This window comes from Pimephales promelas, chromosome 24, assembly GCF_988280905.1.
Source record: "Pimephales promelas chromosome 24, fPimPro1.hap1.1, whole genome shotgun sequence".
Lineage (NCBI taxonomy): Eukaryota > Metazoa > Chordata > Actinopteri > Cypriniformes > Leuciscidae > Pimephales > Pimephales promelas.
In genome coordinates this window covers 22,938,244-22,958,831 of record NC_142792.1, presented here as the reverse complement: position 1 = coordinate 22,958,831, position 20,588 = coordinate 22,938,244, and the positions used below count along the sequence as shown (strand labels likewise).

At 51.5% G+C, this 20,588-nt stretch overlaps 1 long non-coding RNA gene and 34 other non-coding genes across 35 annotated transcripts in view; 1 reads left to right on the top strand and 34 right to left on the bottom strand.

Moving 5' to 3' along the window:
* The window catches only part of LOC148966930 (uncharacterized), a 461,761-nt gene that overhangs the window by 21,234 nt on the left and 419,939 nt on the right, over window positions 1-20,588 (top strand). The window lies entirely within an intron of this gene.
* On the bottom strand, window positions 890-962 carry trnaf-gaa (transfer RNA phenylalanine (anticodon GAA)). Its single transcript has one exon. It is a non-coding gene; the product is annotated as a tRNA-Phe (tRNA).
* trnai-aau (transfer RNA isoleucine (anticodon AAU)) lies at window positions 1,046-1,119 on the bottom strand. The gene has a single exon. It is a non-coding gene; the product is annotated as a tRNA-Ile (tRNA).
* Window positions 2,166-2,238, bottom strand: trnaf-gaa (transfer RNA phenylalanine (anticodon GAA)). Its single transcript has one exon. It is a non-coding gene; the product is annotated as a tRNA-Phe (tRNA).
* On the bottom strand, window positions 3,246-3,317 carry trnaq-uug (transfer RNA glutamine (anticodon UUG)). The gene has a single exon. It is a non-coding gene; the product is annotated as a tRNA-Gln (tRNA).
* On the bottom strand, window positions 3,428-3,500 carry trnaf-gaa (transfer RNA phenylalanine (anticodon GAA)). The gene has a single exon. It is a non-coding gene; the product is annotated as a tRNA-Phe (tRNA).
* Window positions 3,584-3,657, bottom strand: trnai-aau (transfer RNA isoleucine (anticodon AAU)). The gene has a single exon. It is a non-coding gene; the product is annotated as a tRNA-Ile (tRNA).
* Window positions 4,710-4,782, bottom strand: trnaf-gaa (transfer RNA phenylalanine (anticodon GAA)). The gene has a single exon. It is a non-coding gene; the product is annotated as a tRNA-Phe (tRNA).
* trnaq-uug (transfer RNA glutamine (anticodon UUG)) lies at window positions 5,790-5,861 on the bottom strand. Its single transcript has one exon. It is a non-coding gene; the product is annotated as a tRNA-Gln (tRNA).
* Window positions 5,987-6,059, bottom strand: trnaf-gaa (transfer RNA phenylalanine (anticodon GAA)). Its single transcript has one exon. It is a non-coding gene; the product is annotated as a tRNA-Phe (tRNA).
* trnai-aau (transfer RNA isoleucine (anticodon AAU)) lies at window positions 6,143-6,216 on the bottom strand. The gene has a single exon. It is a non-coding gene; the product is annotated as a tRNA-Ile (tRNA).
* On the bottom strand, window positions 7,264-7,336 carry trnaf-gaa (transfer RNA phenylalanine (anticodon GAA)). Its single transcript has one exon. It is a non-coding gene; the product is annotated as a tRNA-Phe (tRNA).
* trnai-aau (transfer RNA isoleucine (anticodon AAU)) lies at window positions 7,420-7,493 on the bottom strand. Its single transcript has one exon. It is a non-coding gene; the product is annotated as a tRNA-Ile (tRNA).
* On the bottom strand, window positions 8,540-8,612 carry trnaf-gaa (transfer RNA phenylalanine (anticodon GAA)). Its single transcript has one exon. It is a non-coding gene; the product is annotated as a tRNA-Phe (tRNA).
* Window positions 9,620-9,691, bottom strand: trnaq-uug (transfer RNA glutamine (anticodon UUG)). Its single transcript has one exon. It is a non-coding gene; the product is annotated as a tRNA-Gln (tRNA).
* trnaf-gaa (transfer RNA phenylalanine (anticodon GAA)) lies at window positions 9,802-9,874 on the bottom strand. Its single transcript has one exon. It is a non-coding gene; the product is annotated as a tRNA-Phe (tRNA).
* Window positions 9,958-10,031, bottom strand: trnai-aau (transfer RNA isoleucine (anticodon AAU)). Its single transcript has one exon. It is a non-coding gene; the product is annotated as a tRNA-Ile (tRNA).
* trnaf-gaa (transfer RNA phenylalanine (anticodon GAA)) lies at window positions 11,079-11,151 on the bottom strand. The gene has a single exon. It is a non-coding gene; the product is annotated as a tRNA-Phe (tRNA).
* Window positions 12,356-12,429, bottom strand: trnaf-gaa (transfer RNA phenylalanine (anticodon GAA)). The gene has a single exon. It is a non-coding gene; the product is annotated as a tRNA-Phe (tRNA).
* trnai-aau (transfer RNA isoleucine (anticodon AAU)) lies at window positions 12,513-12,586 on the bottom strand. Its single transcript has one exon. It is a non-coding gene; the product is annotated as a tRNA-Ile (tRNA).
* trnaq-uug (transfer RNA glutamine (anticodon UUG)) lies at window positions 13,437-13,508 on the bottom strand. The gene has a single exon. It is a non-coding gene; the product is annotated as a tRNA-Gln (tRNA).
* On the bottom strand, window positions 13,634-13,706 carry trnaf-gaa (transfer RNA phenylalanine (anticodon GAA)). The gene has a single exon. It is a non-coding gene; the product is annotated as a tRNA-Phe (tRNA).
* On the bottom strand, window positions 13,790-13,863 carry trnai-aau (transfer RNA isoleucine (anticodon AAU)). Its single transcript has one exon. It is a non-coding gene; the product is annotated as a tRNA-Ile (tRNA).
* On the bottom strand, window positions 14,895-14,967 carry trnaf-gaa (transfer RNA phenylalanine (anticodon GAA)). Its single transcript has one exon. It is a non-coding gene; the product is annotated as a tRNA-Phe (tRNA).
* On the bottom strand, window positions 15,051-15,124 carry trnai-aau (transfer RNA isoleucine (anticodon AAU)). Its single transcript has one exon. It is a non-coding gene; the product is annotated as a tRNA-Ile (tRNA).
* Window positions 16,172-16,244, bottom strand: trnaf-gaa (transfer RNA phenylalanine (anticodon GAA)). The gene has a single exon. It is a non-coding gene; the product is annotated as a tRNA-Phe (tRNA).
* On the bottom strand, window positions 16,328-16,401 carry trnai-aau (transfer RNA isoleucine (anticodon AAU)). Its single transcript has one exon. It is a non-coding gene; the product is annotated as a tRNA-Ile (tRNA).
* Window positions 17,252-17,323, bottom strand: trnaq-uug (transfer RNA glutamine (anticodon UUG)). Its single transcript has one exon. It is a non-coding gene; the product is annotated as a tRNA-Gln (tRNA).
* trnaf-gaa (transfer RNA phenylalanine (anticodon GAA)) lies at window positions 17,449-17,521 on the bottom strand. Its single transcript has one exon. It is a non-coding gene; the product is annotated as a tRNA-Phe (tRNA).
* Window positions 17,605-17,678, bottom strand: trnai-aau (transfer RNA isoleucine (anticodon AAU)). The gene has a single exon. It is a non-coding gene; the product is annotated as a tRNA-Ile (tRNA).
* trnaq-uug (transfer RNA glutamine (anticodon UUG)) lies at window positions 18,524-18,595 on the bottom strand. Its single transcript has one exon. It is a non-coding gene; the product is annotated as a tRNA-Gln (tRNA).
* trnaf-gaa (transfer RNA phenylalanine (anticodon GAA)) lies at window positions 18,721-18,793 on the bottom strand. The gene has a single exon. It is a non-coding gene; the product is annotated as a tRNA-Phe (tRNA).
* On the bottom strand, window positions 18,877-18,950 carry trnai-aau (transfer RNA isoleucine (anticodon AAU)). Its single transcript has one exon. It is a non-coding gene; the product is annotated as a tRNA-Ile (tRNA).
* On the bottom strand, window positions 19,983-20,055 carry trnaf-gaa (transfer RNA phenylalanine (anticodon GAA)). The gene has a single exon. It is a non-coding gene; the product is annotated as a tRNA-Phe (tRNA).
* trnai-aau (transfer RNA isoleucine (anticodon AAU)) lies at window positions 20,139-20,212 on the bottom strand. The gene has a single exon. It is a non-coding gene; the product is annotated as a tRNA-Ile (tRNA).

Sequence of the window (20,588 nt, the reverse complement as noted above, 5' to 3'; positions counted from 1 at the left end):
CCAACACACACGCCCTTCCTGCTGCTGCCTGGCTGCAATCATTTCCGTTTGCAAGGCTTAAAGCACAAAAGTTTCATTAAATGTGCAACTAAACGGTAGCCAGTGCAAAGTTGCCGGCACAGAAAAAATACGGTCTCTTTGCTTTGTGGCCACGCTACAGCACTTGCAGAGATGAAAGGGATCGTCCAGGCCGTTGTCTTTGAGAGCGATGGACACCGTCTCTCCACATCGTGGAGGGGAATTAGTTCAAATGGTAGAGCACTCGCTTAGCATGTGAGAGATAGCGGGATCGATGCCCGCATTCTCCACTTTGTGTAACGCCTTTTACGCTCACTTCAAAGGGGCACTCCCTGGATGAGCGCTGTGGAAAAGTTTTTTCGGACGCGGTACTGCACACATTCCTGTCAAAAGCAGGTCCCACCGAAATTTGAACTCGGATCGCTGTATTCAGAGTCCAGAGTGCTAACCATTGCACCATGGAACCTTGGCGTGGGTGGATTTTTACCACCGAGCAGCAGAGGTGTTTAGTCATTCAGCCTAGTAGGTGGACAGCAAAGAGATAGTGAAGCTTTTTCTTATTAAGCCCACGTTTCCCCGATACCGCCTGGGTTTTAGAGTGCCAGTTTCACCACCACATCAGCGGTTGCGCATCAGCTCTGTTTTTTCCCGCCCTTCCGCAAAACAAGCTGAAAAGGTTCCACCGAGATTTGAACTCGGATCGCTGGATTCAAAGCCCAGAGTGCTAACCATTACAACATGGAACCAACACGCCCAGGTCCCTGGCCGTCTGAAAAGCAGATAGCGATGAGAATAGGCGGAATCAGGTTGACAGGAGCTGGCATTTGGTTAGTGGAATCCGTCGACCAAAAACACGGTGACCAGGCTGCTCTGCCGAAACCCGGGATCGAACCAGGGACCTTTAGATCTTCAGTCTAACGCTCTCCCAACTGAGCTATTTCGGCCAGGTGTGTTATCAAGCAGTTTGTCCAGCAGGGATTTCTGGGAGACCGCCCGTCATTTTCGAGATGAGCAGAGACCAAAAGCGTGGCCCGTACGGCGATCGAACCCGCGACCTTGGCGTTATTAGCACCACGCTCTAACCAACTGAGCTAACCGGCCCGACTCTGACTGCTTTTGTCCCTAATTTCCAAGAAATATCCTGGTTGCCCTGGTCAGGCTGAAGTGATTAAAAGCAAAGCCTGAGAACGGGCTCGTCCATGATTTAAACCCGGGACCACTCGCACCCTAAGCAAGAATCATACCCCTAGACCAACGAGCCAACACACACGCCCTGCCTGCTGCTGCCTGGCTGCAATCATTTCCGTTTGCAAGGCTTAAAGCACAAAAGTTTCGTTAAATGTGCAACTAAACGGTAGCCAGTGCAAAGTTGCCGGCACAGAAAAAATACGGTCTCTTTGCTTTGTGGCCACGCTACAGCACTTGCAGAGATGAAAGGGATCGTCCAGGCCGTTGTCTTTGAGAGCGAAGGACACCGTCTCTCCACATCGTCGAGGGGAATTAGTTCAAATGGTAGAGCGCTCGCTTAGCATGCGAGAGATAGCGGGATCGATGCCCGCATTCTCCACTTTGTGTAACGCCTTTTACGCTCACTTCAAAGGGGCACTCCCTGGATGAGCGCTGTGGAAAAGTTTTTTCGGACGCGGTACTGCACACATTCCTGTCAAAAGCAGGTCCCACCGAAATTTGAACTCGGATCGCTGTATTCAGAGTCCAGAGTGCTAACCATTGCACCATGGAACCTTGGCGTGGGTGGATTTTTACCACCGAGCAGCAGAGGTGTTTAGTCATTCAGCCTAGTAGGTGGACAGCAAAGAGCAAGTGAAGCTTTTTCTTATTAAGCCCACGTTTCCCCGATACCGCCTGGGTTTTAGAGTGCCAGTTTCACCACCACATCAGCGGTTGCGCATCAGCTCTGTTTTTCCCGCCCTTCCGCTAAACAAGCTGAAAAGGTTCCACCAAAATTTGAACTCGGATCGCTGGATTCAAAGCCCAGAGTGCTAACCATTACACCATGGAACCAACACGCCCTGGTCCCTGGCCGTCTGAAAGGCAGATAGCGATGAGAATAGGCGGAATCAGGTTGACAGGAGCTGGCATTTGGTCAGTGGAGTCCGTCGACCAAAAACACGGTGACCAGGCTGCTCTGCCGAAACCCGGGATCGAACCAGGGACCTTTAGATCTTCAGTCTAACGCTCTCCCAACTGAGCTATTTCGGCCAGGTCTGTTATCAAGCGGTTTGTCCAGCAGGGATTTCTGTGAGACCGCCCGTCATTTTCGAGATGAGCAGAGACCAAAAGCTTGGCCCGTACGGGATCGAACCCGCGACCTTGGCGTTATTAGCACCACGCTCTAACCAACTGAGCTAACCGGCCCGACTCTGACTGCTTTTGTCCCTAATTTCCAAGAAATATCCTGGTTGCCCTGGTCAGGCTGAAGTGATTAAAAGCAAAGCCTGAGAACGGGCTCGTCCGTGATTTGAACCCGGGACCACTCGCACCCTGAGCGAGAATCATACCCCTAGACCAACGAGCCAACACACACACCCTTCCTGCTGCTGCCTGGCTGCAATCATTTCCGTTTGCAAGGCTTAAAGCACAAAAGTTTCATTAAATGTGCAACTAAACGGTAGCCAGTGCAAAGTTGCCGGCACAGAAAAAATACGGTCTCTTTGCTTTGTGGCCACGCTACAGCACTTGCAGAGATGAAAGGGATCGTCCAGGCCGTTGTCTTTGAGAGCGAAGGACACCGTCTCTCCACATCGTCGAGGGGAATTAGTTCAAATGGTAGAGCGCTCGCTTAGCATGCGAGAGATAGCGGGATCGATGCCCGCATTCTCCACTTTGTGTAACGCCTTTTACGCTCACTTCAAAGGGGCACTCCCTGGATGAGTGCTGTGGAAAAGTTTTTTCGGACGCGGTACTGCACACATTCCTGTCAAAAGCAGGTCCCACCGAAATTTGAACTCGGATCGCTGTATTCAGAGTCCAGAGTGCTAACCATTGCACCATGGAACCTTGGCGTGGGTGGATTTTTACCACCGAGCAGCAGAGGTGTTTAGTCATTCAGCCTAGTAGGTGGACAGCAAAGAGCAAGTGAAGCTTTTTCTTATTAAGCCCACGTTTCCCCGATACCGCCTTGGTTTTAGAGTGCCAGTTTCACCACCACATCAGCGGTTGCGCATCAGCTCAGTTTTTTCCCGCCCTTCCGGCGGAACAAGCTGAAAAGGTTCCACCGAGATTTGAACTCGGATCGCTGGATTCAAAGCCCAGAGTGCTAACCATTACACCATGGAACCAACACGCCCTGGTCCCTGGCCGTCTGAAAGGCAGATAGCGATGAGAATAGGCTGAATCAGGTTGACAGGAGCTGGCATTTGGTCAGTGGAGTCCGTCGACCAGGCTGCTCTGCCGAAACCCGGGATCGAACCAGGGACCTTTAGATCTTCAGTCTAACGCTCTCCCAACTGAGCTATTTCGGCCAGGTCTGTTATCAAGCGGTTTGTCCAGCAGGGATTTCTGGGAGACCGCCCGTCATTTTCGAGATGAGCAGAGACCAAAAGCTTGGCCCGTACGGGGATCGAACCCGCGACCTTGGCGTTATTAGCACCACGCTCTAACCAACTGAGCTAACCGGCCCGACTCTTACTGCTTTTGTCCCCAATTTCCAAGAAATATCCTGGTTGCCTTGGTCAGGCTGAAGTGATTAAAAGCAAAGCCTGAGAACGGGCTCGTCCGTGATTTGAACCCGGGACCACTCGCACCCTGAGCGAGAATCATACCCCTAGACCAACGAGCCAACACACACGCCCTTCCTGCTGCTGCCTGGCTGCAATCATTTCCGTTTGCAAGGCTTAAAGCACAAAAGTTTCATTAAATGTGCAACTAAACGGTAGCCAGTGCAAAGTTGCCGGCACAGAAAAAATACGGTCTCTTTGCTTTGTGGCCACGCTACAGCACTTGCAGAGATGAAAGGGATCGTCCAGGCCGTTGTCTTTGAGAGCGATGGAAAGGACACCGTCTCTCCACGTCGTCGAGGGGAATTAGTTCAAATGGCAGAGCGCTCGCTTAGCATGCGAGAGATAGCAGGATCGATGCCCGCATTCTCCACTTTGTGTAACGCCTTTTACGCTCACTTCAAAAGGGAACTCCCCGGATGAGCGCTTTGGAAAAGTTTTTTCGGACGCGGTACTGCACACATTCCTGTCAAAAGCAGGTCCCACCGAAATTTGAACTCGGATCGCTGTATTCAGAGTCCAGAGTGCTAACCATTGCACCATGGAACCTTGGCGTGGGTAGATTTTTACCACCGAGCAGCAGAGGTGTTTAGTCATTCAGCCTAGTAGGTGGACAGCAAAGAGCAAGTGAAGCTTTTTCTTATTAAGCCCACGTTTCCCCGATACCGGCTAAGTTTTAGAGTGCCAGTTTCACCACCACATCAGCGGTTGCGCATCAGCTCTGTTTTTTCCCGCCCTTCCGCTAAACAAGCTGAAAAGCTTCCACCGAGATTTGAACTCGGATCGCTGGATTTAAAGCCCAGAGTGCTAACCATTACACCATGGAACCAACACGCCCTGGTCCCTGGCCGTCTGAAAGGCAGATAGCGATGAGAATAGGCGGAATCAGGTTGACAGGAGCTGGCATTTGGTCAGTGGAATCCGTCGACCAAAAACACGGTGACCAGGCTGCTCTGCCGAAACCCGGGATCGAACCAGGGACCTTTAGATCTTCAGTCTAACGCTCTCCCAACTGAGCTATTTCGGCCAGGTCTGTTATCAAGCGGTTTGTCCAGCAGGGATTTCTGGGAGACCGCCCGTCATTTTCGAGATGAGCAGAGACCAAAAGCTTGGCCCGTACGGGGATCAAACCCGCGACCTTCGCGTTATTAGCACCACGCTCTAACCAACTGAGCTAACCGGCCCGACTCTTACTGCTTTTGTCCCCAATTTCCAAGAAATATCCTGGTTGCCTTGGTCAGGCTGAAGTGATTAAAAGCAAAGCCTGAGAACGGGCTCGTCCGTGATTTGAACCCGGGACCACTCGCACCCTGAACGAGAATCATACCCCTAGACCAACGAGCGAACACACACACCCTTCCTGCTGCTGCCTGGCTGCAATCATTTCCGTTTGCAAGGCTTAAAGCACAAAAGTTTCATTAAATGTGCAACTAAACGGTAGCCAGTGCAAAGTTGCCGGCACAGAAAAAATACGGTCTCTTTGCTTTGTGGCCACGCTACAGCACTTGCAGAGATGAAAGGGATCGTCCAGGCCGTTGTCTTTGAGAGCGAAGGACACCGTCTCTCCACATCGTCGAGGGGAATTAGTTCAAATGGCAGAGCGCTCGCTTAGCATGCGAGAGATAGCAGGATCGATGCCCGCATTCTCCACTTTGTGTAACGCCTTTTACGCTCACTTCAAAAGGGAACTCCCCGGATGAGCGCTTTGGAAAAGTTTTTTCGGACGCGGTACTGCACACATTCCTGTCAAAAGCAGGTCCCACCGAAATTTGAACTCGGATCGCTGTATTCAGAGTCCAGAGTGCTAACCATTGCACCATGGAACCTTGGCGTGGGTGGATTTTTACCACCGAGCAGCAGAGGTGTTTAGTCATTCAGCCTAGTAGGTGGACAGCAAAGAGCAAGTGAAGCTTTTTCTTATAAAGCCCACGTTTCCCCAATACCGCCTGGGTTTTAGAGTGCCAGTTTCACCACCACATCAGCGGTTGCGCATCAGCTCAGTTTTTTCCCGCCCTTCCGCAAAACAAGCTGAAAAGGTTCCACCGAGATTTGAACTCGGATCGCTGGATTCAAAGCCCAGAGTGCTAACCATTACACCATGGAACCAACACGCCCTTTTCCATGGCCGTCTGAAAGGCAGATAGCGATGAGAATAGGCGGAATCAGGTTGACAGGAGCTGGCATTTGGTCAGTGGAGTCCGTCGACCAAAAACACGGTGACCAGGCTGCTCTGCCGAAACCCGGGATCGAACCAGGGACCTTTAGATCTTCAGTCTAACGCTCTCCCAACTGAGCTATTTCAGCCAGGTCTGTTATCAAGCGGTTTGTCCAGCAGGGATTTCTGGGAGACCGCCCGTCATTTTCGAGATGAGCAGAGACCAAAAGCTTGGCCCGTACGGGGATCGAACCCGCGACCTTGGCGTTATTAGCACCACGCTCTAACCAACTGAGCTAACCGGCCCGACTCTTACTGCTTTTGTCCCCAATTTCCAAGAAATATCCTGGTTGCCCTGGTCAGGCTGAAGTGATTAAAAGCAAAGCCTGAGAACGGGCTCGTCCGTGATTTGAACCCGGGACCACTCGCACCCTGAGCGAGAATCATACCCCTAGACCAACGAGCCAACACACACGCCCTTCCTGCTGCTGCCTGGCTGCAATCATTTCCGTTTGCAAGGCTTAAAGCACAAAAGTTTCATTAAATGTGCAACTAAACGGTAGCCAGTGCAAAGTTGCCGGCACAGAAAAAATACGGTCTCTTTGCTTTGTGGCCACGCTACAGCACTTGCAGAGATGAAAGGGATCGTCCAGGCCGTTGTCTTTGAGAGCGATGGACACCGTCTCTCCACATCGTGGAGGGGAATTAGTTCAAATGGTAGAGCACTCGCTTAGCATGTGAGAGATAGCGGGATCGATGCCCGCATTCTCCACTTTGTGTAACGCCTTTTACGCTCACTTCAAAGGGGCACTCCCTGGATGAGCGCTGTGGAAAAGTTTTTTCGGACGCGGTACTGCACACATTCCTGTCAAAAGCAGGTCCCACCGAAATTTGAACTCGGATCGCTGTATTCAGAGTCCAGAGTGCTAACCATTGCACCATGGAACCTTGGCGTGGGTGGATTTTTACCACCGAGCAGCAGAGGTGTTTAGTCATTCAGCCTAGTAGGTGGACAGCAAAGAGATAGTGAAGCTTTTTCTTATTAAGCCCACGTTTCCCCGATACCGCCTGGGTTTTAGAGTGCCAGTTTCACCACCACATCAGCGGTTGCGCATCAGCTCTGTTTTTTCCCGCCCTTCCGCAAAACAAGCTGAAAAGGTTCCACCGAGATTTGAACTCGGATCGCTGGATTCAAAGCCCAGAGTGCTAACCATTACAACATGGAACCAACACGCCCAGGTCCCTGGCCGTCTGAAAAGCAGATAGCGATGAGAATAGGCGGAATCAGGTTGACAGGAGCTGGCATTTGGTTAGTGGAATCCGTCGACCAAAAACACGGTGACCAGGCTGCTCTGCCGAAACCCGGGATCGAACCAGGGACCTTTAGATCTTCAGTCTAACGCTCTCCCAACTGAGCTATTTCGGCCAGGTGTGTTATCAAGCAGTTTGTCCAGCAGGGATTTCTGGGAGACCGCCCGTCATTTTCGAGATGAGCAGAGACCAAAAGCGTGGCCCGTACGGCGATCGAACCCGCGACCTTGGCGTTATTAGCACCACGCTCTAACCAACTGAGCTAACCGGCCCGACTCTGACTGCTTTTGTCCCTAATTTCCAAGAAATATCCTGGTTGCCCTGGTCAGGCTGAAGTGATTAAAAGCAAAGCCTGAGAACGGGCTCGTCCATGATTTAAACCCGGGACCACTCGCACCCTAAGCAAGAATCATACCCCTAGACCAACGAGCCAACACACACGCCCTGCCTGCTGCTGCCTGGCTGCAATCATTTCCGTTTGCAAGGCTTAAAGCACAAAAGTTTCATTAAATGTGCAACTAAACGGTAGCCAGTGCAAAGTTGCCGGCACAGAAAAAATACGGTCTCTTTGCTTTGTGGCCACGCTACAGCACTTGCAGAGATGAAAGGGATCGTCCAGGCCGTTGTCTTTGAGAGCGAAGGACACCGTCTCTCCACATCGTCGAGGGGAATTAGTTCAAATGGTAGAGCGCTCGCTTAGCATGCGAGAGATAGCGGGATCGATGCCCGCATTCTCCACTTTGTGTAACGCCTTTTACGCTCACTTCAAAGGGGCACTCCCTGGATGAGCGCTGTGGAAAAGTTTTTTCGGACGCGGTACTGCACACATTCCTGTCAAAAGCAGGTCCCACCGAAATTTGAACTCGGATCGCTGTATTCAGAGTCCAGAGTGCTAACCATTGCACCATGGAACCTTGGCGTGGGTGGATTTTTACCACCGAGCAGCAGAGGTGTTTAGTCATTCAGCCTAGTAGGTGGACAGCAAAGAGCAAGTGAAGCTTTTTCTTATTAAGCCCACGTTTCCCCGATACCGCCTGGGTTTTAGAGTGCCAGTTTCACCACCACATCAGCGGTTGCGCATCAGCTCTGTTTTTCCCGCCCTTCCGCTAAACAAGCTGAAAAGGTTCCACCAAAATTTGAACTCGGATCGCTGGATTCAAAGCCCAGAGTGCTAACCATTACACCATGGAACCAACACGCCCTGGTCCCTGGCCGTCTGAAAGGCAGATAGCGATGAGAATAGGCGGAATCAGGTTGACAGGAGCTGGCATTTGGTCAGTGGAGTCCGTCGACCAAAAACACGGTGACCAGGCTGCTCTGCCGAAACCCGGGATCGAACCAGGGACCTTTAGATCTTCAGTCTAACGCTCTCCCAACTGAGCTATTTCGGCCAGGTCTGTTATCAAGCGGTTTGTCCAGCAGGGATTTCTGTGAGACCGCCCGTCATTTTCGAGATGAGCAGAGACCAAAAGCTTGGCCCGTACGGGATCGAACCCGCGACCTTGGCGTTATTAGCACCACGCTCTAACCAACTGAGCTAACCGGCCCGACTCTGACTGCTTTTGTCCCTAATTTCCAAGAAATATCCTGGTTGCCCTGGTCAGGCTGAAGTGATTAAAAGCAAAGCCTGAGAACGGGCTCGTCCGTGATTTGAACCCGGGACCACTCGCACCCTGAGCGAGAATCATACCCCTAGACCAACGAGCCAACACACACACCCTTCCTGCTGCTGCCTGGCTGCAATCATTTCCGTTTGCAAGGCTTAAAGCACAAAAGTTTCATTAAATGTGCAACTAAACGGTAGCCAGTGCAAAGTTGCCGGCACAGAAAAAATACGGTCTCTTTGCTTTGTGGCCACGCTACAGCACTTGCAGAGATGAAAGGGATCGTCCAGGCCGTTGTCTTTGAGAGCGAAGGACACCGTCTCTCCACATCGTCGAGGGGAATTAGTTCAAATGGTAGAGCGCTCGCTTAGCATGCGAGAGATAGCGGGATCGATGCCCGCATTCTCCACTTTGTGTAACGCCTTTTACGCTCACTTCAAAGGGGCACTCCCTGGATGAGTGCTGTGGAAAAGTTTTTTCGGACGCGGTACTGCACACATTCCTGTCAAAAGCAGGTCCCACCGAAATTTGAACTCGGATCGCTGTATTCAGAGTCCAGAGTGCTAACCATTGCACCATGGAACCTTGGCGTGGTTGGATTTTTACCACCGAGCAGCAGAGGTGTTTAGTCATTCAGCCTAGTAGGTGGACAGCAAAGAGCAAGTGAAGCTTTTTCTTATTAAGCCCACGTTTCCCCGATACCGCCTTGGTTTTAGAGTGCCAGTTTCACCACCACATCAGCGGTTGCGCATCAGCTCAGTTTTTTCCCGCCCTTCCGGCGGAACAAGCTGAAAAGGTTCCACCGAGATTTGAACTCGGATCGCTGGATTCAAAGCCCAGAGTGCTAACCATTACACCATGGAACCAACACGCCCTGGTCCCTGGCCGTCTGAAAGGCAGATAGCGATGAGAATAGGCTGAATCAGGTTGACAGGAGCTGGCATTTGGTCAGTGGAGTCCGTCGACCAGGCTGCTTTGCCGAAACCCGGGATCGAACCAGGGACCTTTAGATCTTCAGTCTAACGCTCTCCCAACTGAGCTATTTCGGCCAGGTCTGTTATCAAGCGGTTTGTCCAGCAGGGATTTCTGGGAGACCGCCCGTCATTTTCGAGATGAGCAGAGACCAAAAGCTTGGCCCGTACGGGGATCAAACCCGCGACCTTGGCGTTATTAGCACCACGCTCTAACCAACTGAGCTAACCGGCCCGACTCTTACTGCTTTTGTCCCCAATTTCCAAGAAATATCCTGGTTGCCTTGGTCAGGCTGAAGTGATTAAAAGCAAAGCCTGAGAACGGGCTCGTCCGTGATTTGAACCCGGGACCACTCGCACCCTGAACGAGAATCATACCCCTAGACCAACGAGCCAACACACACACCCTTCCTGCTGCTGCCTGGCTGCAATCATTTCCGTTTGCAAGGCTTAAAGCACAAAAGTTTCATTAAATGTGCAACTAAACGGTAGCCAGTGCAAAGTTGCCGGCACAGAAAAAATACGGTCTCTTTGCTTTGTGGCCACGCTACAGCACTTGCAGAGATGAAAGGGATCGTCCAGGCCGTTGTCTTTGAGAGCGAAGGACACCGTCTCTCCACGTCGTCGAGGGGAATTAGTTCAAATGGCAGAGCGCTCGCTTAGCATGCGAGAGATAGCAGGATCGATGCCCGCATTCTCCACTTTGTGTAACGCCTTTTACGCTCACTTCAAAAGGGAACTCCCCGGATGAGCGCTTTGGAAAAGTTTTTTCGGACGCGGTACTGCACACATTCCTGTCAAAAGCAGGTCCCACCGAAATTTGAACTCGGATCGCTGTATTCAGAGTCCAGAGTGCTAACCATTGCACCATGGAACCTTGGCGTGGGTAGATTTTTACCACCGAGCAGCAGAGGTGTTTAGTCATTCAGCCTAGTAGGTGGACAGCAAAGAGCAAGTGAAGCTTTTTCTTATTAAGCCCACGTTTCCCCGATACCGGCTAAGTTTTAGAGTGCCAGTTTCACCACCACATCAGCGGTTGCGCATCAGCTCTGTTTTTTCCCGCCCTTCCGCTAAACAAGCTGAAAAGCTTCCACCGAGATTTGAACTCGGATCGCTGGATTTAAAGCCCAGAGTGCTAACCATTACACCATGGAACCAACACGCCCTGGTCCCTGGCCGTCTGAAAGGCAGATAGCGATGAGAATAGGCGGAATCAGGTTGACAGGAGCTGGCATTTGGTCAGTGGAATCCGTCGACCAAAAACACGGTGACCAGGCTGCTCTGCCGAAACCCGGGATCGAACCAGGGACCTTTAGATCTTCAGTCTAACGCTCTCCCAACTGAGCTATTTCGGCCAGGTCTGTTATCAAGCGGTTTGTCCAGCAGGGATTTCTGGGAGACCGCCCGTCATTTTCGAGATGAGCAGAGACCAAAAGCTTGGCCCGTACGGGGATCAAACCCGCGACCTTCGCGTTATTAGCACCACGCTCTAACCAACTGAGCTAACCGGCCCGACTCTTACTGCTTTTGTCCCCAATTTCCAAGAAATATCCTGGTTGCCTTGGTCAGGCTGAAGTGATTAAAAGCAAAGCCTGAGAACGGGCTCGTCCGTGATTTGAACCCGGGACCACTCGCACCCTGAACGAGAATAATACCCCTAGACCAACGAGCGAACACACACACCCTTCCTGCTGCTGCCTGGCTGCAATCATTTCCGTTTGCAAGGCTTAAAGCACAAAAGTTTCATTAAATGTGCAACTAAACGGTAGCCAGTGCAAAGTTGCCGGCACAGAAAAAATACGGTCTCTTTGCTTTGTGGCCACGCTACAGCACTTGCAGAGATGAAAGGGATCGTCCAGGCCGTTGTCTTTGAGAGCGAAGGACACCGTCTCTCCACATCGTCGAGGGGAATTAGTTCAAATGGCAGAGCGCTCGCTTAGCATGCGAGAGATAGCAGGATCGATGCCCGCATTCTCCACTTTGTGTAACGCCTTTTACGCTCACTTCAAAAGGGAACTCCCCGGATGAGCGCTTTGGAAAAGTTTTTTCGGACGCGGTACTGCACACATTCCTGTCAAAAGCAGGTCCCACCGAAATTTGAACTCGGATCGCTGTATTCAGAGTCCAGAGTGCTAACCATTGCACCATGGAACCTTGGCGTGGGTAGATTTTTACCACCGAGCAGCAGAGGTGTTTAGTCATTCAGCCTAGTAGGTGGACAGCAAAGAGCAAGTGAAGCTTTTTCTTATTAAGCCCACGTTTCCCCGATACCGGCTAAGTTTTAGAGTGCCAGTTTCACCACCACATCAGTGGTTGCGCATCAGCTCTGTTTTTTCCCGCCCTTCCGCTAAACAAGCTGAAAAGCTTCCACCGAGATTTGAACTCGGATCGCTGGATTTAAAGCCCAGAGTGCTAACCATTACACCATGGAACCAACACGCCCTGGTCCCTGGCCGTCTGAAAGGCAGATAGCGATGAGAATAGGCGGAATCAGGTTGACAGGAGCTGGCATTTGGTCAGTGGAATCCGTCGACCAAAAACACGGTGACCAGGCTGCTCTGCCGAAACCCCGGGATCGAACCAGGGACCTTTAGATCTTCAGTCTAACGCTCTCCCAACTGAGCTATTTCGGCCAGGTCTGTTATCGAGCGGTTTGTCCAGCAGGGATTTCTGGGAGACCGCCCGTCATTTTCGAGATGAGCAGAGACCAAAAGCTTGGCCCGTACGGGGATCGAACCCGCGACCTTGGCGTTATTAGCACCACGCTCTAACCAACTGAGCTAACCGTCCCAACTCTGAATGCTTTTGTCCCCAATTTCCAAGAAATATCCTGGTTTCCCTGGTCAGGCTGAAGTGATTAAAAGCAAAGCCTAAGAACGGGCTCGTCCATGATTCGAACCCGGGACCACTCGCACCCTAAGCGAGAATCATACCCCTAGACCAACGAGCCAACACACACGCCCTTCCTGCTGCTGCCTGGCTGCAATCATTTCCGTTTGCAAGGCTTAAAGCACAAAAGTTTCATTAAATGTGCAACTAAACGGTAGCCAGTGCAAAGTTGCCGGCACAGAAAAAATACGGTCTCTTTGCTTTGTGGCCACGCTACAGCACTTGCAGAGATGAAAGGGATCGTCCAGGCCGTTGTCTTTGAGAGCGAAGGACACCGTCTCTCCACATCGTCGAGGGGAATTAGTTCAAATGGTAGAGCGCTCGCTTAGCATGCGAGAGATAGCGGGATCGATGCCCGCATTCTCCACTTTGTGTAACGCCTTTTACGCTCACTTCAAAGGGGCACTCCCTGGATGAGCGCTGTGGAAAAGTTTTTTCGGACGCGGTACTGCACACATTCCTGTCAAAAGCAGGTCCCACCGAAATTTGAACTCGGATCGCTGTATTCAGAGTCCAGAGTGCTAACCATTGCACCATGGAACCTTGGCGTGGGTGGATTTTTACCACCGAGCAGCAGAGGTGTTTAGTCATTCAGCCTAGTAGGTGGACAGCAAAGAGCAAGTGAAGCTTTTTCTTATTAAGCCCACGTTTCCCCGATACCGCCTGGGTTTTAGAGTGCCAGTTTCACCACCACATCAGCGGTTGCGCATCAGCTCAGTTTTTTCCCGCCCTTCCGCAAAACAAGCTGAAAAGGTTCCACCGAGATTTGAACTCGGATCGCTGGATTCAAAGCCCAGAGTGCTAACCATTACACCATGGAACCAACACGCCCTGGTCCATGGCCGTCTGAAAGGCAGATAGCGATGAGAATAGGCGGAATCAGGTTGACAGGAGCTGGCATTTGGTCAGTGGAGTCCGTCGACCAAAAACACGGTGACCAGGCTGCTCTGCCGAAACCCGGGATCGAACCAGGGACCTTTAGATCTTCAGTCTAACGCTCTCCCAACTGAGCTATTTCGGCCAGGTCTGTTATCAAGCGGTTTGTCCAGCAGGGATTTCTGGGAGACCGCCCGTCATTTTCGAGATGAGCAGAGACCAAAAGCTTGGCCCGTACGGGGATCGAACCCGCGACCTTGGCGTTATTAGCACCACGCTCTAACCAACTGAGCTAACCGGCCCGACTCTGACTGCTTTTGTCCCCAATTTCCAAGAAATATCCTGGTTGCCCTGGTCAGGCTGAAGTGATTAAAAGCAAAGCCTGAGAACGGCTCGTCCATGATTTGAACCCGGGACCACTCGCACCCTGAGCGAGAATCATACCCCTAGACCAACGAGCCAACACACACGCCCTTCCTGCTGCTGCCTGGCTGCAATAATTTCCGTTTGCAAGGCTTAAAGCACAAAAGTTTCATTAAATGTGCAACTAAACGGTAGCCAGTGCAAAGTTGCCGGCACAGAAAAAATACGGTCTCTTTGCTTTGTGGCCACTCTACAGCACTTGCAGAGATGAAAGGGATCGTACAGGCCGTTGTCTTTGAGAGCGAAGGACACCGTCTCTCCACATCGTCGAGGGGAATTAGTTCAAATGGTAGAGCGCTCGCTTAGCATGCGAGAGATAGCGGGATCGATGCCCGCATTCTCCACTTTGTGTAACGCCTTTTACGCTCACTTCAAAGGGGCACTCCCTGGATGAGCGCTGTGGAAAAGTTTTTTCGGACGCGGTACTGCACACATTCCTGTCAAAAGCAGGTCCCACCGAAATTTGAACTCGGATCGCTGTATTCAGAGTCCAGAGTGCTAACCATTGCACCATGGAACCTTGGCGTGGGTGGATTTTTACCACCGAGCAGCAGAGGTGTTTAGTCATTCAGCCTAGTAGGTGGACAGCAAAGAGCAAGTGAAGCTTTTTCTTATTAAGCCCACGTTTCCCCGATACCGCCTTGGTTTTAGAGTGCCAGTTTCACCACCACATCAGCGGTTGCGCATCAGCTCAGTTTTTTCCCGCCCTTCCGGAAAACAAGCTGAAAAGGTTCCACCGAGATTTGAACTCGGATCGCTGTATTCAAAGCCCAGAGTGCTAACCATTACACCATGGAACCAACACGCCCTGGTCCCTGGCCGTCTGAAAGGCAGATAGCGATGAGAATAGGCTGAATCAGGTTGACAGGAGCTGGCATTTGGTCAGTGGAGTCCGTCGACCAGGCTGCTCTGCCGAAACCCGGGATCGAACCAGGGACCTTTAGATCTTCAGTCTAACGCTCTCCCAACTGAGCTATTTTGGCCAGGTCTGTTATCAAGCGGTTTGTCCAGCAGGGATTTCTGGGAGACCGCCCGTCATTTTCGAGATGAGCAGAGACCAAAAGCTTGGCCCGTACGGGGATCGAACCCGCGACCTTGGCGTTATTAGCACCACGCTCTAACCAACTGAGCTAACCGGCCCGACTCTTACTGCTTTTGTCCCCAATTTCCAAGAAATATCCTGGTTGCCCTGGTCAGGCTGAAGTGATTAAAAGCAAAGCCTGAGAACGGGCTCGTCCGTGATTTGAACCCGGGACCACTCGCACCCTGAGCGAGAATCATACCCCTAGACCAACGAGCCAACACACACGCCCTTCCTGCTGCTGCCTGGCTGCAATCATTTCCGTTTGCAAGGCTTAAAGCACAAAAGTTTCATTAAATGTGCAACTAAACGGTAGCCAGTGCAAAGTTGCCGGCACAGAAAAAATACGGTCTCTTTGCTTTGTGGCCACGCTACAGCACTTGCAGAGATGAAAGGGATCGTCCAGGCCGTTGTCTTTGAGAGCGAAGGACACCGTCTCTCCACATCGTCGAGGGGAATTAGTTCAAATGGCAGAGCGCTCGCTTAGCATGCGAGAGATAGCGGGATCGATGCCCGCATTCTCCACTTTGTGTAACGCCTTTTACGCTCACTTCAAAAGGGCACTCCCCGGATGAGCGCTGTGGAAAAGTTTTTTCGGACGCGGTACTGCACACATTCCTGTCAAAAGCAGGTCCCACCGAAATTTGAACTCGGATCGCTGTATTCAGAGTCCAGAGTGCTAACCATTGCACCATGGAACCTTGGCGTGGGTAGATTTTTACCACCGAGCAGCAGAGGTGTTTAGTCATTCAGCCTAGTAGGTGGACAGCAAAGAGCAAGTGAAGCTTTTTCTTATTAAGCCCACGTTTCCCCGATACCGCCTGGGTTTTAGAGTGCCAGTTTCACCACCACATCAGCGGTTGCGCATCAGCTCTGTTTTTTCCCGCCCTTCCGCTAAACAAGCTGAAAAGGCTCCACCGAGATTTGAACTTGGATCGCTGGATTCAAAGCCCAGAGTGCTAACCATTACACCATGGAACCAACACGCCCTGGTCCCTGGCCGTCTGAAAGGCAGATAGCGATGAGAATAGGCGGAATCAGGTTGACAGGAGCTGGCATTTGGTCAGTGGAATCCGTCGACCAAAAACACGGTGACCAGGCTGCTCTGCCGAAACCCGGGATCGAACCAGGGACCTTTAGATCTTCAGTCTAACGCTCTCCCAACTGAGCTATTTCGGCCAGGTCTGTTATCAAGCGGTTTGTCCAGCAGGGATTTCTGGGAGACCGCCCGTCATTTTCGAGATGAGCAGAGACCAAAAGCTTGGCCCGTACGGGGATCGAACCCGCGACCTTGGCGTTATTAGCACCACGCTCTAACCAACTGAGCTAACCGTCCCAACTCTGAATACTTTTGTCCCCAATTTCCAAGAAATATCCTGGTTGCCCTGGTCAGGCTGAAGTGATTAAAAGCAAAGCCTAAGAACGGGCTCGTCCATGATTTGAACCCGGGACCACTCGCACCCTAAGCGAGAATCATACCCCTAGACCAACGAGCCAACACACACGCCCTTCCTGCTGCTGCCTGGCTGCAATCATTTCCGTTTGCAAGGCTTAAAGCACAAAAGTTTCATTAAATGTGCAACTAAACGGTAGCCAGTGCAAAGTTGCCGGCACAGAAAAAATACGGTCTCTTTGCTTTGTGGCCACGCTACAGCACTTGCAGAGATGAAAGGGATCGTCCAGGCCGTTGTCTTTGAGAGCGAAGGACACCGTCTCTCCACATCGTCGAGGGGAATTAGTTCAAATGGTAGGGCGCTCGCTTAGCATGCGAGAGATAGCGGGATCGATGCCCGCATTCTCCACTTTGTGTAACGCCTTTTACGCTCACTTCAAAGGGGCACTCCCTGGATGAGCGCTGTGGAAAAGTTTTTTCGGACGCGGTACTGCACACATTCCTGTCAAAAGCAGGTCCCACCGAAATTTGAACTCGGATCGCTGTATTCAGAGTCCAGAGTGCTAACCATTGCACCATGGAACCTTGGCGTGGGTGGATTTTTACTACCGAGCAGCAGAGGTGTTTAGTCATTCAGCCTAGTAGGTGGACAGCAAAGAGCAAGTGAAGCTTTTTCTTATTAAGCCCACGTTTCCCCGATACCGCCTTGGTTTTAGAGTGCCAGTTTCACCACCACATCAGCGGTTGCGCATCAGCTCAGTTTTTTCCCGCCCTTCCGGAAAACAAGCTGAAAAGGTTCCACCGAGATTTGAACTCGGATCGCTGGATTCAAAGCCCAGAGTGCTAACCATTACACCATGGAACCAACACGCCCTGGTCCCTGGCCGTCTGAAAGGCAGATAGCGATGAGAATAGGCGGAATCAGGTTGACAAGAGCTGGCATTTGGTCAGTGGAGTCCGTCGACCAAAAACACTGTGACCAGGCTGCTCTGCCGAAACCCGGGATCGAACCAGGGACCTTTAGATCTTCAGTCTAACGCTCTCCCAACTGAGCTATTTCGGCCAGGTCTGTTATCAAGCGGTTTGTCCAGCAGGGATTTCTGGGAGACCGCCCGTCATTTTCGAGATGAGCAGAGACCAAAAGCTTGGCCCGTACGGGGATCGAACCCGCGACCTTGGCGTTATTAGCACCACGCTCTAACCAACTGAGCTAACCGTCCCAACTCTGAATGCTTTTGTCCCCAATTTCCAAGAAATATCCTGGTTGCCCTGGTCAGGCTGAAGTGATTAAAAGCAAAGCCTGAGAACGGGCTCGTCCATGATTTGAACCCGGGACCACTCGCACCCTGAGCGAGAATCATACCCCTAGACCAACGAGCCAACACACACGCCCTTCCTGCTGCTGCCTGGCTGCAATCATTTCCGTTTGCAAGGCTTAAAGCACAAAAGTTTCATTAAATGTGCAACTAAACGGTAGCCAGTGCAAAGTTGCCGGCACAGAAAAAATACGGTCTCTTTGCTTTGTGGCCACGCTACAGCACTTGCAGAGATGAAAGGGATCTTCCAGGCCGTTGTCTTTGAGAGCGAAGGACACCGTCTCTCCACATCGTGGAGGGGAATTAGTTCAAATGGTAGAGCGCTCGCTTAGCATGCGAGAGATAGCGGGATCGATGCCCGCATTCTCCACTTTGTGCCTTTTACGCTCACTTCAAAGGGGCACTTCCTGGATGAGCGCTGTGGAAAAGTTTTTTCGGACACGATACTGCACACATTCCTGTCAAAAGCAGGTCCCACCGAAATTTGAACTCGGATCGCTGTATTCAGAGTCCAGAGTGCTAACCATTGCACCATGGAACCTTGGCGTGGGTGGATTTTTACCACCGAGCAGCAGAGGTGTTTAGTCATTCAGCCTAGTAGGTGGACAGCAAAGAGCAAGTGAAGCTTTTTCTCATTAAGCCCACGTTTCCCCGATACCGCCTGGGTTTTAGAGTGCCAGTTTCACCACCACATCAGCGGTTGCGCATCAGCTCTGTTTTTTCCCGTCCTTCCGCTAAACAAGCTGAAAAGGTTCCACCGAGATTTGAACTCGGATCGCTGGATTCAAAGCCCAGAGTGCTAACCATTACACCATGGAACCAACACGCCCTGGTCCCTGGCCGTCTGAAAGGCAGATAGCGATGAGAATAGGCGGAATCAGGTTGACAGGAGCTGGCATTTGGTCAGTGGAATCCGTCGACCAAAAACACGGTGACCAGGCTGCTCTGCCGAAACCCGGGATCGAACCAGGGACCTTTAGATCTTCAGTCTAACGCTCTCCCAACTGAGCTATTTCGGCCAGGTCTGTTATCAAGCGGTTTGTCCAGCAGGGATTTCTGGGAGACCGCCCGTCATTTTCGAGATGAGCAGAGACCAAAAGCTTGGCCCGTACGGGGATCGAACCCGTGACCTTGGCGTTATTAGCACCACGCTCTAACCAACTGAGCTAACCGTCCCAACTCTGAATACTTTTGTCCCCAATTTCCAAGAAATATCCTGGTTGCCCTGGTCAGGCTGAAGTGATTAAAAGCAAAGCCTAAGAACGGGCTCGTCCATGATTTGAACCCGGGACCACTCGCACCCTAAGCGAGAATCATACCCCTAGACCAACGAGCCAACACACACGCCCTTCCTGCTGCTGCCTGGCTGCAATCATTTCCGTTTGCAAGGCTTAAAGCACAAAAGTTTCATTAAATGTGCAACTAAACTGTAGCCAGTGCAAAGTTGCCGGCACAGAAAAAATACGGTCTCTTTGCTTTGTGGCCACGCTACAGCACTTGCAGAGATGAAAGGGATCGTCCAGGCCGTTGTCTTTGAGAGCGAAGGACACCGTCTCTCCACATCGTGGAGGGGAATTAGTTCAAATGGTAAAGCGCTCGCTTAGCATGCGAGAGATAGCGGGATCGATGCCCGCATTCTCCACTTTGTGTAACGCCTTTTACGCTCACTTCAAAGGGGCACTCCCTGGATGAGCGCTGTGGAAAAGTTTTTTCGGACGCGGTACTGCACACATTCCTGTCAAAAGCAGGTCCCACCGAAATTTGAACTCGGATCGCTGTATTCAGAGTCCAGAGTGCTAACCATTGCACCATGGAACCTTGGCGTGGGTGGATTTTTACCACCGAGCAGCAGAGGTGTTTAGTCATTCAGCCTAGTAGGTGGACAGCAAAGAGCAAGTGAAGCTTTTTCTTATTAAGCCCACGTTTCCCCGATACCGCCTGGGTTTTAGAGTGCCAGTTTCACCACCACATCAGCGGTTGCGCATCAGCTCAGTTTTTTCCCGCCCTTCCGCAAAACAAGCTGAAAAGGTTCCACCGAGATTTGAACTCGGATCGCTGTATTCAAAGCCCAGAGTGCTAACCATTACACCATGGAACCAACACGCCCTGGTCCCTGGCCGTCTGAAAGGCAGATAGCGATGAGAATAGGCTGAATCAGGTTGACAGGAGCTGGCATTTGGTCAGTGGAGTCCGTCGACCAGGCTGCTCTGCCGAAACCCGGGATCGAACCAGGGACCTTTAGATCTTCAGTCTAACGCTCTCCCAACTGAGCTATTTTGGCCAGGTCTGTTATCAAGCGGTTTGTCCAGCAGGGATTTCTGGGAGACCGCCCGTCATTTTCGAGATGAGCAGAGACCAAAAGCTTGGCCCGTACGGGGATCGAACCCGCGACCTTGGCGTTATTAGCACCACGCTCTAACCAACTGAGCTAACCGGCCCGACTCTTACTGCTTTTGTCCCCAATTTCCAAGAAATATCCTGGTTGCCCTGGTCAGGCTGAAGTGATTAAAAGCAAAGCCTGAGAACGGGCTCGTCCGTGATTTGAACCCGGGACCACTCGCACCCTGAGCGAGAATCATACCCCTAGACCAACGAGCCAACACACACGCCCTTCCTGCTGCTGCCTGGCTGCAATCATTTCCGTTTGCAAGGCTTAAAGCACAAAAGTTTCATTAAATGTGCAACTAAACGGTAGCCAGTGCAAAGTTGCCGGCACAGAAAAAATACGGTCTCTTTGCTTTGTGGCCACGCTACAGCACTTGCAGAGATGAAAGGGATCGTCCAGGCCGTTGTCTTTGAGAGCGAAGGACACCG